At 36.3% G+C, this 21,025-nt stretch overlaps 1 protein-coding gene across 1 annotated transcript in view; it reads right to left on the bottom strand.

Moving 5' to 3' along the window:
* LOC106879554 (phosphatidylserine synthase 2) overlaps nucleotides 1–19,746 on the bottom strand; it is a 100,612-nt gene extending 80,866 nt beyond the window's left edge. The window contains exon 1 of the mRNA XM_089345651.1: nucleotides 19,615–19,746. The gene's annotated coding sequence lies outside the window, so the exon portion shown is untranslated. The remainder of the gene's footprint in view (nucleotides 1–19,614) is intronic.
* Nucleotides 19,747–21,025: the final 1,279 nt, after the last annotated feature.

The following is a 21,025-nucleotide window of genomic DNA, read 5'->3' on the forward strand; positions in this document are numbered from 1 at the left end:
GTGTGTATGTTTATATATACATATAATGTATCTATGTATGTGTACATATATATATATATGTAAATGTGTGTGTTTGTGTGTATACATATATATATATATAATGTATCTGTATGTATGTGTGTACATGTGTGTGTATATACATATAAAATGTATCTGTATGTTTATATAATATACATGTATGTGTATGTTTATATATATATATATATAATGTATCTACTTATGTGTACATATATATATATATATATAAATGTGTGTTTTTGTGTGTATATATATATATATAATGTATCTGTATGTGTGTGTACATGTGTGTGTATATATGTATATATAAAATGTATTTATGCATGTGTGTATATGAATGTATATTATATGTATAGGAAAATGTATGTGTGTGTTTGTATGTATAGTATTTTTTTGTTATGTATGTAAATATGTGGAATTCAGGTGGGTATGAAAAATGTAGATTGATAGAGATAGGGAGAAAGAGAGAGAACAGTCTCATGTGAGAGAAGCAATCTCTCCCTCTCTCTCTGTATATGTTTGTGTGTGTATGTGTATATATATACACACACACAAACAGATGAAAAGATAATGATACACATGATAGATAGAAGGTGTGTGTATATATTTATATATATACATACACACACATGCGTGTGCATACACACACACATAGATATGTACACATTATTATAGAGGAAACACTTAACTGTTCTCTTTTACTTGTTTCAGTCTTTGGACTGTGGCCATGCTTGGGCACCGCCTTGAAGAGTTTAACTCAACAAATGAAATCACTCCCAACTGATTATTTACTATTTAAAAATATGTTAGTTTAAATAAAAAATATACTCTTTTACTCTTTTACTTGTTTCAGTCATTTGACTGCGGCCATGCTGGAGCACCGCCTTTTAGTCGAATCAAATCGACCCCAGGACTTATTCTTTGTAAGCCTAGTACTTATTCTATCGGTCTCTTTTGCCGAACTGCTAATGTTACAGGGACGTAAACACACCAGCATCGGTTGTCAAGCGATGTTGGGGGGACAAACACAGACACACAAACATATACACGCACATACATATATATACATATATACGACGGGCTTCTTTCAGTTTCCATTTACCAAATCCACTCACAAGGCTTTGGTCGGCCCGAGGCTATAGTAGAAGACACTTGCCCAAGGTGCCACGCAGTGGGAATGAACCCGGAACCATGTGGTTGGTAAGCAAGCTACTTACCACACAGCCACTCCTCCTAAATATGTTAGTTTAAAAATTTTTTGAATTAAGTTTTAAAGTATCTTACGATCATTTCACAAAAGCGTTGTCCTAATAATGGAATCCTATATTGATAAGCATTTATAGACAACTCTTCTTATTTCTTTATTGCCCACAAGGGGCTAAACATAGAGGGGACAAACAAAGTGATTAAGTCGATTACATCGACCCCAGTGCGTAACTGGTGCTTAATTTATCGACCCCGAAAGGATGAAAGGCAAAGTCGACCTCAGCGGAATTTGAACTCAGAACATAACGGCAGACGAAATACCGCTAAGCATTTCGCCCAGCGCGCTAACGTTTCTGCCAGCTCGCCGCTTTTTATATATATGTGTATATATATAGGTATATATACATATGTGTATATATATATATATTATAGACAACTCTTCTGCTCTTCAGAGATATAAATTTTGAATTTGTATAATTTATCGAATGGTAGTGTTTTTAATAAATATGAAGTAATATTATAAAAAGGTGTTTGTTTGAAATATAAATTAAATATTAAAAATTAAAAATTACTGCTTTACATTTTGGTAAGTACACTTTAGTATGAGACTAATCCATATTTTCTTCCTTGGTTGGTCTTCTGTAATAATCCATAATAGTTATGTGTAAAATCCATTATATTATCTGCTTTTGATTTTTGATAGACAGACTTTAGTATGAGAATCTTGAAATTTATATATACCTCTTTGGTCATTCTTCTGTATAAATCCATAACAATTGTATATAAAATCCATTACATTGTCTTGTAAGCCAAATATAGTTCATAGACTTAAATAATATAATGTGAAATTATGTTTGAGTTTATAAAATTATAAATTGGTCAAAATATTTCTTTTATATTTTTTATTTTTATACTTGGAAGATGCCAAAATTTATTTTTTTAAAAATTTAATGCAATTATAACTGTCCATTTGTTATAGATTAGATATGGAATGGTTCTAATTCCAAGAGTGCCAGTTCAATCTTTATTTAATGTATAATTTATGTCTTGTAAATGTTAGTATATTCAAATAATTCTAATTAATTTATCTATCAATCTATTTGTAAGTATCATCTTATCTTTTGATATCATGAAAAAGAAACGAGTTTGCTTTTAGAAGCGTTGAGATGTCTTATTCTTTTATTCTTTTATTCTTTTATTCTTTTACTAATTTCAGTCTGTGGCCATGCTGGGGCACTGCCTTGAAGAATTTTAGTCAAATGAATCAGTCTCTTTTGCAGAACCACTAAGTTACAGGGATGTAAGCACCGCACCATGGTTGTCAAGCAGTTGTGGGAGACAGACACATACACAGACATATATATATATATATACACAACAGGCTTCTTTCAGTTTCCATCTACCAAATCCATTCACAAGGATTTAGTTGGCCCAAGGCTATAGAAGACACTAGCACAAGGTGCCACACAGTGGGATTGAACCCAGAACCATGTGGTTGGGAAGCAGATTTCTTACCATACTTGTGTAAGATTGGAACAATACAAGAAGGTACAAAGTAAACTACAAAAGGAAAAGAAAACAAAACAAAATTGTATTTCTATATTTCAGGGGTTATGACCCCTTTAGGACATTTGAGAAAAGTGAGGGGTGAAAAAGTCGTTGCTCAGACGTGTGGGAGAGGAAGGAGGATGAGCGAGGAAGGAGGATGAGCGAGGAAGGAGGGATGTGACATTCACAGATTGGGGTTGCTATAGCAACCAATCTACTTCATGTAGTTCCTTCCTGCTGTTAATGGTTAGTCCCAATTCATTTATAAGGAGGCCCTCCATGATTCTGAGATTGTCCCTGTTGTGCTGAGTGGTCCTGATACATACTTTAAAATCCTGGGTCTGACACTTCTTTAGGGTTCTTTTTTTCTTTTTTTCAACAGGTTTCCATCCAGTTTCCCCTTGACTGATTTCACTCACAAAGCATTAAGTCAGCCCCAGAGTAACAGTACAAGACACCTGCCCAAGGAGACACGCAGTAGGACTGAACCCAAATCAACAAGGTTACATAGTGAACTGCTTAACCACACAACCAATGCCTGAAAATAAACTTAATTATTTTACTAACCCCCTCACCACCCCAAATTCTTAGTTATTTTCAAAGATAACTCAACCAGATAAGCAGAGCATTTAATTAAAGATATGGTAATGAAAGAGTTAATGGAATGCTTGTTATTCCATTTGTAATCAGAACCAGTGGAATGGTTCACACCCACTTCTGGAATCAGCAGGTATCTATAATAACAGACAGGCAATGTTTGCTTGCCCTACATCCTTTATTCTATGCTGGCATGGGTTAGATGGTGCATGGCCTGGTGGTTAGGGCTGTGTACTCATGATCACAAGATCATGGTTTCAATTCTTGGACTGGGTGTAACTGGCACCCATCAGTTACAATGACAAGGGTTCCAGTTGATCCAGTCAACAGAAACGCCTGCTTATGAAATTAACATGCAAGTGGTTGAGTACTCCACAGACATGCATACAGTTTATGTAGTTCTCAGGGAGATTCAGCATGACAAAGAATGTGACAAGGTTGGCCCTTTTGAATTATTTGGATTACAGGTACAACTCATTTTTGCCAGCTGAGGGGAGTGGAGCAATATGGAGTAAAGTGTCTTGCTCAAGGACACTGGCACTCAAGGTTACAATGACGAGGGTTCCAGTTGATCCAATCAACAGAACAGCCTCCTCATCAAATTAACATGCAAGTGGCTGAGTACTCCACAGACATGTGTACTCTTAACATAGTTCTCAAGGAGATTCAGTGTGACACAGAATGTGACAAGGCTGGACCCTTTTTGAATGACAGGTGCAACTCATTTTTGCCAGTTGAGTGGACTGGAGCAACGTGAAATAAAGTCCTTGCTCACGGACCACTAACACTGCGTTGGCTACGACAAGGGATTCAGTCGATCTGATCAAGGGAACAGTTTGCTTGTTAAATTAACATGCAAGTGGCTGAGCGCTCCACAGTTACGTATACACTTAATGTAGTTCTCAGGGAGATTCGGCGCGACACAGGATGGAACAAGGCTGGCAATTAGATCAACCCCAGTTTTCAACTGGAACCGATTTTATCAACCTTGAACGGATGAAAGACAAAGTTGTCCTCAGCTGAACTTGAACCGAAAATGTAAAGACAAACAAAACATCACAAAGCATTTGTTTGATGTCTTAGCAATTCTGCTAGCTTACCACCTAACATGATGATGATGATGATGATAAGAAACCTTTCTACTAAAAGCACAGGGCCTGAAATTTTGGGGGACGGAACTAGTTGATTACGTCCACCCCAGTGTTTCTCTTATTACTTAATTTATCGACCCTGAAAGGATGAAAGGCAAAGTTAACCTTGGCGAAATATGAACCCAGAACATAAAAACAGATGATAATTTTCTTATGGTTTCTTAAACATTCTCTAGGACAACACTATGTACAAATCCAAATATATGGTACCCTAGGCATAACACCTACATGAACTTCTAACTTGTTGTCTCTTGAGGTCTCTGGGTTGAGACTTGGATCCAACTTGTACAAATGCAAAACAAAAGTCAAACATAAAATAATAATAATAATAATAATAATAACAATAATAACAATAATAACAATAATAGTAATAATAGATTCCAACATATTGAAGGAGGCCCGAAATTTTTAGGAGGGGAGGGATTGATTAGATCTACCTCACTACTTGACTGATCGTTTATTGAACCCCAGAAGATAATAGGTAAGACACAGACACACACACGTACCTGCACATACATACATCTGCATATACTTACACATCTACACGTACATATGTATTCATACATACATCTACACATATATATACATACATCTATACATATATATACATACATCTACACATACATGTACAAACGTACATCTACATGTATATATATATATACATACATATGTATACATACGCACATCTCTGCATATGTATACATACACATACACCTCTACATATATACATACATCTATACATATATACATCTATACATACATATATATACATACATCTATACATACATCTATTCATATATATAAATACATCTATACATATATATATATATATACATACATCTATACATACATATATATACATACATCTATACATACATCTATTCATATATATAAATACATCTATACATATATATATATACATACATCTATACATACATATATGCATACATCTATTCATATATATAAATACATCTATACATATATATACATACATCTATACATATATATACATACATCTATACATATATATACATACATCTATACATATATACACATACATCTATACATATATACACATACATCTATTCATATATATACATACATCTATACATATATATACATACATCTATTCATATATATAAATACATCTATACATATATATACATACATCTATACATATATATACATACATCTATACATATATATACATACATCTATACATATATATACATACATCTATACATATATACACATACATCTATACATATATACACATACATCTATTCATATATATACATACATCTATACATACATATATGCATACATCTATTCATATATATATAAATACATCTATACATATATATATACATACATCTATACATATATATATACATACATCTATATATATATATATAAAGCGGACGTTAAACTATGATGATGTTATATATATACACATCTATACATATATATATATACATACATGTATACATCTATACATATACAGTTATAGATTTACACACACACACACACACACACACACACAAATACATAAACTTAATAGCCAGCTATGTACAGATAGATGGATAGCTAGGCAGACAGATAGACAGACTGAGAGGAACATACACACAAACACACACATACACACACACACACACACACACACATACACACATACACACACACACACACACACACATACACACACACCTCTCTAATCACCTGATATGAATGATAATATATAAATAGCATAGATACATAAAAATGAGCAATCACCAGGGTAACACCCTGCATAGGTTGTTGTTTAACCCCGGGTCAAAGACCTATGATCAATGATCTCTAAGACTACATTATCTGATGTATAGTATAGTAGCTAGTATTAGTGGCTATAGTTGTTTAACCCCAGGTTAGTCCTGATTGGTTGAAATTACAGAAATACGACAACTTTAACATGGAATAACTTAGGGATTTCTTTTTTTTTTTAAGAAGACTAAGAGAAAAAGATGTTTTATATGACACATTCTACCAGTGTTCCAAGTTTCAAAGTGTTTCGTTAATGAAAAATGTGGCCCCCGTTTTAAAAAAGATCCGTTACATTTACTTTACATGAAGTATTACAATGTTACGTTCTTTGATTATCTCTCTTGAAAACACATTCATCGTTTCCACGTAACCTATGGTGGCATTGCTGTTTCCAAAGTTTATTTTTGTTTCTCTATTAGTAACCTTACTCGCGTATCTATCTTAAAATGAGCTGCTTGGCAGAGGTTTGCACTCTCCGAGTGCTTTTCTAGTTATTTATAAAGATACAATAAGATTTGATAATACAGTTCTACATTTAAGAGATGAGGAATTATGTACATTATTTACATTTGATTCCGAGTTCGATTCCAAGCAGTGACCTGAATAATAACAACAACAATAATAATAATAATAATGTCGAAAAATACCTTAGGAATGAGAACCCAGGTTCGAAATTTCCCCAAGACACCTGAAGAAAGCTGGGGGAAATTTCGAACCTGGGTTCTCATTCCTAAGGTATTTTTCGACATTATTATTATTATTATTGTTGTTGTTATTATTCAGGTCACATTTGATGGATATTTGTCCTCATCTTGTTGGGCATATGGTATAGTGGTTAAGAGTGCAGGCTACTAACCCCATGATTCCGAATTCGATTCCAGGCAGTGACCTGAATAATAAAAATAATAATAATACCTTAGGAATGAGAAACCAGGTTCGAAATTTCCCCAAGACACCTGATGAAGGCTGGAGGGTATATCAGCCGAAATGTTGTGTTAACAACAAACAAGATGAGGATAAATATCTGTCAAATGTAAATAATGTACAGTAAGATTTATATATGTATACATAGGTGCAAGTGTGACTGTGTAATAAGATGCTTGCTTTCCAACTCCATGGTTCTGGGTTCAGTCCTACTGCATGGAATCCTGGGCAAGTGTCTTTTACTATAGCTTTGAGCCAACCAACACCTTGTGAGAGGATTTGGTAGATGGAAACTGAAAGAAGCCTGTCGTGTGTGTGTGTGTGTGTATGTGTGTGTGTTTTGTCCACCCACCATTGCTTGACAACCAATGTTGATGTGTTTACATCACTGTAACTTACTGGTTCAGCAAAAGAAACTGATAGAATAAGTATTAGGCTTAAGAAAAAAGTCCTGGAGATTGATTCATTTGATCAAAAAAGACCTTCAGGACAGTGCCCCAGTATGGCCACAGTCAAAATGACAAACAAGTAAAAGATTAAAAAAATAGAAGATGGCTATGGAAGCCCAGTAGTGCAAAATAGGAATGAAAGGGGTTTAAAAACAGCAAAATGATTGTGAACCACTGAGCTACAGAAACCATACCAAAGCAGACACTGGAGCATGAGGCAATCCTCAGACCTGTTCATTCCTATCAAACAGTCCGTTCTATGTGAACATGGAAAATGGACATACTGTGATGACGACGATGATGGTGATGCATTTGGCATGACGAATTTGCAAACAATGTTATCAGCTGGGCACCGTAATTACAGTTGATGTATTTTTGAAAATGTAATTGTGACTCACGAAGAATTTATTGCAAACCTGTTTCGAGGGCGTAGAAGCAGCACAGTCTCTCAGATTATGTGGGGAACTGTGTTTCTGGACAGATCTCCTTACTTGAACTTTTGAAGAGGCACTCAAATATCTCCTGGCTCGAAAGAGAAAGTGTTACTCCTGCAGATGATTATTTGTAACAGCAGGACTATTCTGATGGCTGTGTTTAACAGCAGGACTTTTCTGGATATATAAGCAGCAGTGTTTATGAGGCCCATGTCATCTGTGCGTCTGTATATAATGCTGTCCCAAATATGCAAGTAATGTGGCCCGGAATGTCTACGTATCTATAAAACAGTAAGACTGTCGCTGCTGTTAGTAAGTACTACAATGTACTTTTATAGTGACACACAGCCCATTGTCAACAGAATATTTTTAACACTGCCAAAACAAACTTACCTATCATAAGACAAGAGTATTTAATAAATGACTGTACACTCATTCAAACTGATAGGCAACCAAAGAACTCGAAGCAATTGTTGACAGAAGGCAAAGTTTAATCCTTTTGTTACTATATTTCTGTTGAAGTACATTGCCTTTGTTTCAATTAACTCTGAAAATAGCAAAGGATTAAGTAAAATAACTTTGTCGTTATGAAGCTGATGTTTGGAACATAAATTAACATGAAATTTTGATGGAAGGCTTTTAATTCAGATCGCTTTAACCCTTTAGTTACCACATTTCTGTTGAAATATACCATTTCATTTTTCGTTTTTGGGTTTGGTTTGCAAGATTTTTTATGTGAGTTTGTGTGTTGAAGCATATTCTGTTGTGTCTGGGGAGAGTCGTTTTCTTGTCGTGCCTTAAAATTTAACACACTCACCGTTAAAATTTCCACTTTTTATTTTTATTTTCCTAAAATTTTAGGAAAATAATTTTAGGAAATTAAAAATAATAAGTGGAAATTTTAACGGTGAGTGTGTTAAATTTTAAGGCACGACAAGAAAACGACTCTCCCCAGACACAACAGAATATGCTATTTCAGTTAACCCATAAACTGTGATAGGCTACCTCAGTGGCCAACGCGACAGTGCGACAGGCTACGTGCGTGGCCACGGAAGTAGGGCATGATCTGACCTAATTTTGATGACATATAATGTATGCACACGATACCCTTTCACCCCAGAAACAGGGTAGTCAATCACAGAAGGTGTTAAACACTGAGTATTTTTTTCGAGTGAAAGATCGAAGTTGACCTTTAGCCAAAATAGGCTCAGCAGTTCGTGTTACATACAGCAAAATCCCTGCAGTTTATGGGTTAATTATGAAAATCATGAAAGATTCAGTAAAATAATTTTGTCATTATTAAGCTGGTGTTTGGAAGAAAAATTAACATGAAATTTGATAGGTTTTAATTTAGATCATTTTAAAACAGTAATTTTGTACCCATAGAACTAGGACAGTCTCACAGAGGTTGATATTAAAAGGATTAAAGAAGCTATCGACCAACATAAACCAAACTCACTCAAATCTACCAAAAGTCTATCAAAAGAGTTCTCAAGGAAGCTATATTCTACACATGTTGTGTCACACAAACTGTATGGCCCCTATATTACATTAGACCTCGGCAGAATTTGAACTCAGAATGTAAAGACAGACGAAACACCACTAAGCATTTCACCCAGCGTGATAACATTTCCTATTTCTTTATTGCCCACAAGGGGCTACACACAGAGGGGACAAACAAGGACAGACAAAGGGATTAAGTCGATTACATTGACCCCAGTGCGTAACTGGTACTTAATTTATCGATCCCGAAAGGATAAAAGGCAAAGTCAACCTCGGCGGAATTTGAACTCAGAACGTAACAGCAGACAAAATACCTATTTCGTTATTGCCCACAAGGGGCTAAACATAGAGGGAACAAACAAGAACAGACGAACGGATTAAGTCGATTACATCGACCCCAGTGCGTAACTGGTACTTAATTTATCGACCCCGAAAGGATGAAAGGCAAAGTCGACCTCGGCGGAATTTGAACTCAGAACGTAACAGCAGACAAAATACCTATTTCGTTATTGCCCACAAGGGGCTAAACATAGAGGGAACAAACAAGAACAGACGAACGGATTAAGTCGATTACATCGACCCCAGTGCGTAACTTGTACTTAATTTATCAACCCCGAAAGTATGAAAGGCATAGCCGACCTCGGTGGAATTTGAACTCAGAACGTAACAGCAGACAAAATACCGCTAAGCATTTCAGCCGGCGTGCTAATGTCTATGTCATATTATTGACATCTCAATGCTACCAGACAATGCATGATTAATTCAAATCAATGTAAATAAGCTTTGCATTTGACAGAATAAACTGACTGTTAAAGAGTTAAACTCGCTATATCCAACTCAGATATTCAACCTATTTTATTTCAAGCTGACCGGAACCAGCTTCTCACACCTATGCTACAATGTCGTTCTAAAAATAAACAGTCATAACATTGAAATCTCAAAGCTACAAGATAAGCCATGATTAATCTAAAGCAATGTAAATAAGCATTACATTTACGAGACTAATCTGACGGCTAAACAGTTTAACCAGCCATATCTGACTTATATTCTACTCGTTTTATTTCAAACTACCAGATCCAGCTTCTCATACAAGCGCTCATCATCATCATCATCATCGTCGTTTAACGCCTGCTTTCCATTCTAGCATGGGTTGGACGATTTGACTGAGGACTGGCTATACTATACATTATGTCTAAATAAAAATTGGGATGGTCAGAGCTGGGACATCTCTGATCAGAGGTCTGCTAAATCAGGCTGACCTGGGGCTAAGTAACAACTGTAGTCACTAACTACTACTACACTATACACTGTCTAGTGTAGTCCTAGATACACTATGACTGAATGTAAGCCAAGATGGTTGCACCTGTGACACAATTCTATAAATATATTCTTTTCCCCATTTTGTGCCATACATCCTACCTTCCTCATACACTGCACCTTCCTACCTACCTCTCTCTATCTCCCTCCCTATCTGTCTGTGTCTCTCGCCACCCACCTCTCTCTCTCTTCCCCATCGACACCCCCCCCCGCCGCAACCTACTCAACAGCTTGTCAGCTCTCTTTCATCCACCTGTCTACTGTACCATCAGCTCTAACCTGCCACCCTACACCAGACATCCCTCACTCCTCCCACTCACATCTGGCACCCCCTACCCTACTCTTTCCTACCCACCTTGTAGCTTGAGGGTCCACCCTGACACTTCTAGCTCCCCGCCCCCTTCACCAGCCCTTCTAAACACATGTGCAGTCAACAAGAAACCTGCTTACATCAGCCCTTTTCTCTCATACTCTACCCCTCTTCTTATTCTCATACTATAAATTTTCCCCCACTCAACTCATTCTCCTAGCATAAAGTTACCCCTCTCTATTCTTTAATCCCCTTGCATGAAGTCCCCACTTCCCACTTGAGGTCTGCAGTCTTCCAAGCTATATAGTGATTTCACTGGGGTTGATGGCACAAAAAAACAACACCCAGTGCACTCTGTAAAATGGTTGGTGTTAAGAAATGCATCCAGTCACAGAAACCATGCCAAAGCTGTCATGGAGTATGATGAGTGCTTTTGTATTTTACTTTTTAATTTCTACTAGTATATTGAATGTGCAATCATGGGCATCATTTCATATATATGTGTTTATATATTTTTCATACGTAAATAAGTTAGCGAACCCTAATTTATAGGCGCAGGAGTGGCTGTGTGGTAAGTAGCTTGCTTACCAACCACATGGTTCCGGGTTCAGTCCCACTGTGTGGCACCTTGGGCAAGTGTCTTCTACTAAAGCCTACCCAGGCTCATGGGCCCGGTTTCCCAGTTTCTATGGCATATGTGTTTCTCCCCAGCTGGACGGGACGCCATCCATCACAGCGTTACTCAAGAAACAGGAAGAAAGAGTGAGAGAAAGTTGGGGCGAAAGAGTACAACCTGGATCCTCATGGATCCTCATGGAGCTTTAGGTATTTTCGCTCAATAAACACTCACAACGCCCGGTCTGGGAATCGAAACTGCGATCCTCCAACTGCGAGTCCGCTGCCCTAACCACTGGGCCATTGTGCCTCCTGTATAACTAATACAATACCCTTTAAGGATGTTGGTAAAAGCAAGGGGACCTGTTCCCTTCCTTGAAATTGCTGGCCCTGTGCCAAAATTTGAAATCGTAATTAATGTCATACACTTAATGTATATCCTTTTTCTTTTACTTGTTTTAATCAATGGACAGCAGAATCTGAGTTCACATGAGATGACAACCGACACAACAACATGTGTGCGTATGTATACACACCAACCATGACATGTGAATGACAATATCCCTCACAGCAAGCTCATCAACATTGTGTCCTACATAACTACCTTGTGTCAAAATCTCGTTACATACTCCTCAGAGACATGCTAAAAGTAGCAGCCAAATCTCTCGGCAACACTGATGGAAGGACACCCAAGATAATATAGTCCTTGATGTATGATTTTTTAAAAGTGGGATGGCCACAGATGGATTGTCTGCTCCAATGGGTGTATATACATGTGTATAATACTAGGTCATACATATTTACATGAAATTTTCTTTCAGGCACTATACTTTCATATTTTTAATATTTATCAATTATTTAATATTTATTAATATGGTGGTGCACCAGCATGACCGCAGCCACTTGGCTGAAACACATAAATAAATAAATAAATAAATAAATAAATATGTCTGTGTGTGTGTGTAAGTGTGTGTATGTGTGCAAATGTATGTATGTATATATGCATATATATAGATATGTATATACATGTGTGTGTGTGTGTGTGTATATATATATATATATATATATATAGGCGTATAGGTGTATATATGTGTATATATAGGCGCAGGCATGGCTGTGTGGTAAGAAGTTAGGCACAGGCATGGCTGTGTGGTTTGAAGCTTTCCATCAACTTGGTTCCAGGTTCAGTTCCACTACGTGGCACCTAGGGCAAGTATCTTCTGCTATAGCCTCGGGCCAACCAAAGCCTTGTGAGTGGATTTGGTAGATGGAAACTGAAAGAAGCCCATTGTGTATGTGTGTGTGTGCATATATATATATATATATATATATATATATATATATACATATATATATATATATATGTATAAGTTTGTGTGTCTGTCTCCACACCATCACTTTACAACCGATGCTGGTGTGTTTATGTGCCTGTAACTTAGTGGTTCGGCAAAAGAGACTGATAGAATAAGTACTAGGCTTACAAAGAATATGTCCTGGGGTTGTTTTGTTCAACTAAAGGCAGTGCTCCAGCATGGTCACAGTCAAATGACTGAAACAAAAGAATATATATACATGTGTGTGTGTGTGTATGTATATATTTGTGTATATATATATATATGTATATACATTGTATTACACACACACACACACACACACATACCTAGCATTATAGCATCATAATTTTGAAATACCTATAAAACCATCAAAAGCTTGTTTATTATTATGTTTTCTGATTTATTATTAGTGTTGCTTAATATGTTTTGCTAAAATTGCTGTTTCTTTTCAGATACCATCAGAAAAAGGTAATTAAAATTCATTAAAATGACAGATCTATTGGACTTTCAAAGAGGTCAAATTGTTGGTGTTCATATGGCAGGTGCTAGCGTAATGAAAACAGCTGAAATGTTTGATGTATCAAGGAGTACTGCCTTGAAAGTAATGACAGCCTTTGAGAAAGGGGGAAAAACCTCCTCATTGAAACAAAACTCTGGAAGAAAACCAAAACTTTTAGATAGGGACTGTCGGACTTTTACACGAAATGTTAGAAAGGATCACAAAGTACAGTTCCCAAAATTATTGCAGAGCTTAATGACCACCTCGAGAACCCAGTTTCCACAAAAACTGTTCAATGGGAGCTGCACAAAGCTGGATTTCACAGGAGGGCTGCAATCAGAAAACCACTACTTTCAAAAACAAATGTTGCAAAGCATTTAGAGTGGAGTAAAAACCTACAGAATTGGTCCCTAGAGCAGTGGAAGAACGTTATTTTCTCAGACGAGTCATCCTTTACCCTATTTCCAACCACCAGCCGAGTATATGTGTGGCGACAGCCAAAAGAAGCATTTGACACAGACTGCCTTCTTCCAACTGTTAAACATGGAGGAGGATCTGTGATTATCTGGGGGGGTTTATCTTGGAAATCTGCTGACCCAATGGTTTCCCTTCAAGGCAGAATTAATATTTAAGTCTATTTAAGCATTTTATCTGATCAAATACATCCTATGGTTGCAGAACTGTTTCTGGAGGGAAACGCAATCTTTCAGGATGATAATGCACCAATTCACACAGCTAAAGTTGTTACTGAATGGCACGAAGAACATTTCTAGTAAAGTTGAACATCTTATCTGGCCACCACAGTCCCCACATCTCAATATTATTGAACATTTATGTTGCATTTTAGAAAAACAAGTAAGGAGTCGATATCCTCCACCATCATCACTACAAGAACTGGAGACTGTTTTAGCTGAAGAATGGACAAAAATTCCTTTGGAAACAATTCAAACTTTGCACGAGTCTATACCTTGTAGAATTCAAGCTGTAATTAGTGCCAAAGGCGGTCCTACTCCATGTTGAACCCATGATAATCAACTGATCTTCCTGTATTTTCTTTTAGCCAAAGCCAGGAACTTTTCAACATCCCTTTATGCGTGTATGTGTATTTTTTTTTTTTACCTGGTTCAATCGTTTGACTTATTCTGTCGGTTTCTTTAGCTGAACTGCTAAGTAAACACATGTAAGCACACCAACATTGGTTGGCAAGCAATGGTGGGGAGACAAACACAGACACAAAGACACACAGAAGTATATATATATATATATAAGTCAGTAAATGGTGGGGTTGTGTTATATATATATATATATGTATATATGTATATATATATATATATATATATATATATATATATATATATATATATATATATATATATATATATTAGGTTGGTGCATAATTATTGTGGCTTTTCCCAATAAATTTTATTCAACAAAAACAATAACAACATGTAACAAAAACATCAATAAATGATTATTCCAGGGCATATTCACCATCTACTTCAATTTCTGCTTGGCGTTTTGCTTAAATTTTTTGTTGGATAAAATTTATTGAAAAAAAGCTGCAATAATTATGCACCAACCTAATATATATATATATATATATATATATATATATATTTGACAGGAAGGACAACAAAAGAAAGAAGGAGACCTCAATATTATGTAAATAGAGGAATTTATCTGTAAAAATATATGACACTTATTCAGTAGCCATGATAAAACTTCTTTGTTTTTAATGGTCATTTTTCACAGGAATTTTCAATGGCCGGATAGCTGAAGAGATGTTGGTGTGGGCTCCCACCCTGGCATCTGAAACTCGGAGTTTTACCATGGCTACTGAATAAGTGTCACATATTTTTACAGATATGTATGTATATGTATATATATATATATACAATGGGCTTCTTTCAGTTTCCATCTACCAAATCCACTCACAAGGCTTTGGTCAGACCAAGGTTATAGTAGAAGACACTTGCCCAAGGTGCCACACAGTGGGATCGAACCCGGAACCATGTGGTTGGGAAGCAAGCTTCTTACCCACAGCCTAACTGTGTGAAGGTTATAATTATATGAAGGTATAATTAAGGTATTTTCAGCCAGACAATTAACTAGACAAGTACCCCTTTTTGAGTAATTATTACATCAGAGAATCTGCTAACGAGGAATTCTATGTCACCTGAATTTTACCGGTTTCACTCTCTTAGTTTGGATTTTTACTCGTGTTCATAGCAACTGTAGTTGCTGACTGTGAGGTGCACATAAATTTTTTCAGATTATCAAACTTTGATATGGGAAAAGCCTACAACTTTCATCACAATAAATTATTATTATTCCTGAATATTGTTTTTTATAGCTACCACTGAGTGTTCAAAGCTTACAAACTTCCCACACTTAGATCCTTGGATCGTACAACCACATGTGGTTTATATATATATATATATATATAAAGAGAGGAAAGTTGGACACAAGAAGCATCAGAGGTGGTGTGCAAGAGAAACAACTGCGCTGGTATGGTCATGTGGCGAGAATGGATGAGGAAAGCTGTGTGAAAAAGTGCCACACCCTAGCGGTTGAGGGAACCTGTGGAAGAGGCAGGCCCAGGAAGACCTGGGATGAGGTGGTGAAGCACGACCTCCGAACATTAGGCCTCACCGAAGCAATGACTTGTGACCGAGACCTTTGGAAATATGCTGTGCATGAGAAAACCCGGCAAGCCAAGTGAGACCAAAATCCAAGGCCCCTGCCAGGGATGCAGACAGCCCACATATGCGTACCATTCCTTCATTGGACACTAAACTCCGCTTGCAAAGACCTTTTGAGGCAAGTGAAATCGGAATCAAAATCGAACTAAATTTGACGACTGGCACCCATGCCAACGTCTCTTACAGTGAACAATATGCTCGGCTTGCGAAGACCTGTTGGGGCAAGTGAAAGCGAAATCATGACGGCACCTGTACCAGTGGAGCACTAAGAGCACCGTCCGAGCGTGATCGTTGCCAGAGCAGCTGTCTGGCTTCCGTGCCAGTGGCACATAAATAGCACCATTTGAGCGTGATCGTCACTTGTGCTGGTGGCACGTGAAAAGACATTCGAATCGAGATCGTTGCCAATGCTGCTGGACTGGCTCCTGTGCAGGTGGCATGTAAAATACACCATTTCGAGAGTGGCCGTTGCCAGTAGCGCCTGACTGGCCTTCGTGCCAGTGGCACGTAAAAGCACCCACTACACTCTCAGAGTGGTTGGCGTTAGGAAGGGCATCCAGCTGTAGAAACTCTGCCAAATCAGATTGGAGTCTGGTGTAGCCACCTGGTTCACCAGTCCCCAGTCAAATCGTCCAACCCCAAAAAAAAAACAACAGACGAAGACAGGCAGTGTAGAAAACAAACAGAAGTATTAGTATAACGCTCGGGAATTGAAAAAGCCTTTAACGTTTCGAGCCTACGCTCTTCCACAGAAAAGAACACAGGAAGAAACAAGTTAAGAAAAAAATGTTTGTAGTGGTTAGCGATCTATCACACACACACACAAACATATACATACACGCATAAGTACACACGACCGCGTACACATACACGCATAAGTACACACGACCGCGTACACATACGCCGCATACATACACTATCAGGTATACGTACGCGTATACATATGCTCGCGCACACGCGTATACGTACACGCGCTCGTGCACACGTGTATATACATGCATGCGCACAAATACACATCTATATATGCATAGACATACGCACATTACATGTATACATACACGCACAAACACATGTATCTACATTCATACACACATTCATTCTTACATGCACACACACATGAGAGAAGGGAGTAAGACATCAATACACAATACAAAAACGTAAGAGGGATCTGCTTCAGTTACGACGATGATCAATGGGCTATTTGATCACCCAACCTAGCTCCCCAGCTATTAAATAAACAAAGGAGAACTAGGGTAAATGGGGACCCTCCCTCTACATTGAATGGTTGGACCTCATACTAAACCATGAAAGGTACTGCACGGTGAGATCGAACCAAGGATTTTAAGACTGCGAAGACAACTTTTTAAACATGCGACTATACCTGCGTCCATATATATATATATAATGTATAAACTCAAACACACTCTCATAGACATAAGCATACCGATATATATATATATATATATATATATATATATATATATATATATATACACACACACATAAACGTATACACTTGTAGACATATATATATATGTCTATAAGTGTAAACGTGTGTGTGTGTGTGTATATATATATATATATATATATACACACACATACATACTCTTATAGATACGCATATACACAGCTATATACATATACACGTATATACAGTAATATACACACGTGTATACACTGGTTAATGTTTACATCAACCGTAGACACTTGTAGACATATACTAACATACACACATATGTAGGTAAACACATGTTTACACATCCAGCTACACACACGCAAACTTAAATACACGAAGTTTCTATACTCGCTAATATACAATATAACTGTGCGTATATATATATATGAACTAAGAAGGCGTCGTCACACGAAACTATATACTTACATTACATATCAATCCTTATGTACACACCCGTACAATACCTACATATATGAGGACATAAATAGGCATGTATGTATATATACCTATACATGTGTATTTATGATATATGTATATATATATATATATATATATATATATATATATATATATATATATATACGTGTGTGTTATAAATGTATAATCGTCACAACAAACTTTTATAAACTTAGAAATGTATGTTTACACCTCCATACAATATATATATATATATATATATATATACCAACGCAGGAGTGTATAAACGTGTATATACACATGTGAGACGGGTGTAGAAAGTTGTCACGGCTACATATATATATGTTATATATATGAAGATATGTATAACGTGGTGACACTATATACATATACATATATATATGGCATTCTATATATATATATATATATATATATACTCATACATATATGCCATTCTATACACACACACACATTATATATATATATATATATACACACATATATATATGTATATGTACACATGCTCAGAACACGTGCGTGTATTTATATATAACTTTTTATGAGGGTGTGTTAACTCAGAATACTATATACACACTTTAAATATATATATATATATATATATATATATATATATATATATATATATATATATATATATAATATATATATATATATATATACACAAGAACAAATAGACATGTAACTACACACACTAAATATAAAAAACATGTATATACATATCCATACTTATATATATATATATATACCTACTATAGAGACATATCCTCTAATAAATATATGCATATATATATATATATACACACACAAACTCTCATATATGTATACACAGCCTCTATATATTATATATATACACACACAACTCACTTTATATGTACCTTCTAATATATAATTGTATATACAAACACACCCTCTGACTATATATATATATATATATATATATATATATAGGGTTTAGATTTAGATTCAAGATTGAATATGGTACTTATGTGTAGGCACCAGAATATCGTATCGTATCGTATACAAAAACCATTCCAAGAGATCATGGGTCAACAGGTTTTGGGGATCTGACGATATGTCATAAAGCTAAACCCTTTATGAACTGGAAATGAAAGATAATCCCACAAACCGGCCTTCCCCATTTTAAATATATATACATATAATAATATAAATAATATATAAATATATAAATACATATATATGTACACACAAGTATATTCTCTCCAATATGTATATATACATATATATACCCTCTAAAATATATATATATACACCGTCTAATACACATATATATTCGTATACCCAGTATAACTTACCGCCAGCCTTATAATCCTATGTAACTCCAATTTGTCTGTTTTTCCTGTTAATAAAACTTTTTATCTAAACTCAAAACTCTCTCTCTCTCTCTCTCTCTCTCTCCGTCAGAATGTAACTGAAATGAAACAGCCAGCAGGGATATATTATATATATATACATACATACATATAGAGCTATAACAGAGATATATATATATATATATATTTTATTCAGATAGATAAAAAGATAGATAGATATAGATATGAATGTGTAAATGTGATTATATAGCTGTGTGTGTGTGTGTAGCTGCTGCTCCTGTTCGCTGTATGTATTTGTGTCACTGTACAGCTGTGAGTGTATGTCACTATTATAAATATGTATGTGTTTATACGCTCTGTTTGCGTATGTATGTGCTACAGCTGTTGTCTCTGTATGTGTGTAGCTATGTGCACGTGCGCTAATGCTGCTGCATGTGTATATAAATATATATGTGCGTTTGTGTGTGTGTGTGTCACTGAATGAATGTATGTATGTGTCACTATATAAATGTGTGTGTGCGTTTAGTTTTCTTTTTGTGTGTGTTCGTCTGTTAGTGTTTATGTGTAAGCGTGTGTTTGTCTAGTGTGTGCGCGCGCCTGCAGCTACTGCTAAGAACGTGTGTGTGCCTGCTGCTGATCTGCGTGTGTGTGTGTGTGTGTGTGTGTATGTGTAAGTATGTAAATATATGTATAATATTTATATAAATATGTGTGCACACACGCATACACACAAACGAAGAGCAGCGCGCGCGAACACATACAGACGCGCGCACGCATCTCCCTCTCTCTTTCTCTCTCTCTGTCATCTCTCTTTCTCTCTTCTTTCTCTGTATATTTAGAGGCGAGACATATATGTGTATATATATATAAATGTCACTCAATACGTTTACATGCGACTAATATATATATATATAAACGTGTGTGTGTGTGTTTGTTTACCTGTGTTAGTCTATTAAAGTATATATGTGTATATGTGTGTGTTAGGTGTGTCAAAGTGTGCTAAAATATGTATATATAAGCGTGTGTGTATATCTTACATGTATGTGTATGTATGCAATGGGTAAGTGGTTAGGGCAGCGGACTAGCGGTCGGAGGATCGCGGTTTCGATTCTCAAACCGGGCATTATGTGTGTTTATTGAGCGAAAACACTTAAAAGGTTCACGAGGCTCCGGCAGTGGGTGGTGGTGACCCCTGTTGAACTCTTCTGCGGTTTCGATTCTCGGACAAGGCGTTGTGAGTGTTTATTGAACGAAAACACCTAATGCCCCACGAGGTTCCGCAGGGAGTAGCGTAGCCTGTTGTACTCTTTCATCACAACTTTCTCTCGGATCAACTGGAACCCTCGTCGTCGTGAACGGCGGAGTGCCACACATGCGTGTGCATGCACATATA

Source organism: Octopus bimaculoides, chromosome 29 (assembly GCF_046866305.1).
Source record: "Octopus bimaculoides isolate indiv1 chromosome 29, ASM4686630v1, whole genome shotgun sequence".
In the NCBI taxonomy this organism is placed as follows: Eukaryota; Metazoa; Mollusca; class Cephalopoda; order Octopoda; family Octopodidae; genus Octopus; species Octopus bimaculoides.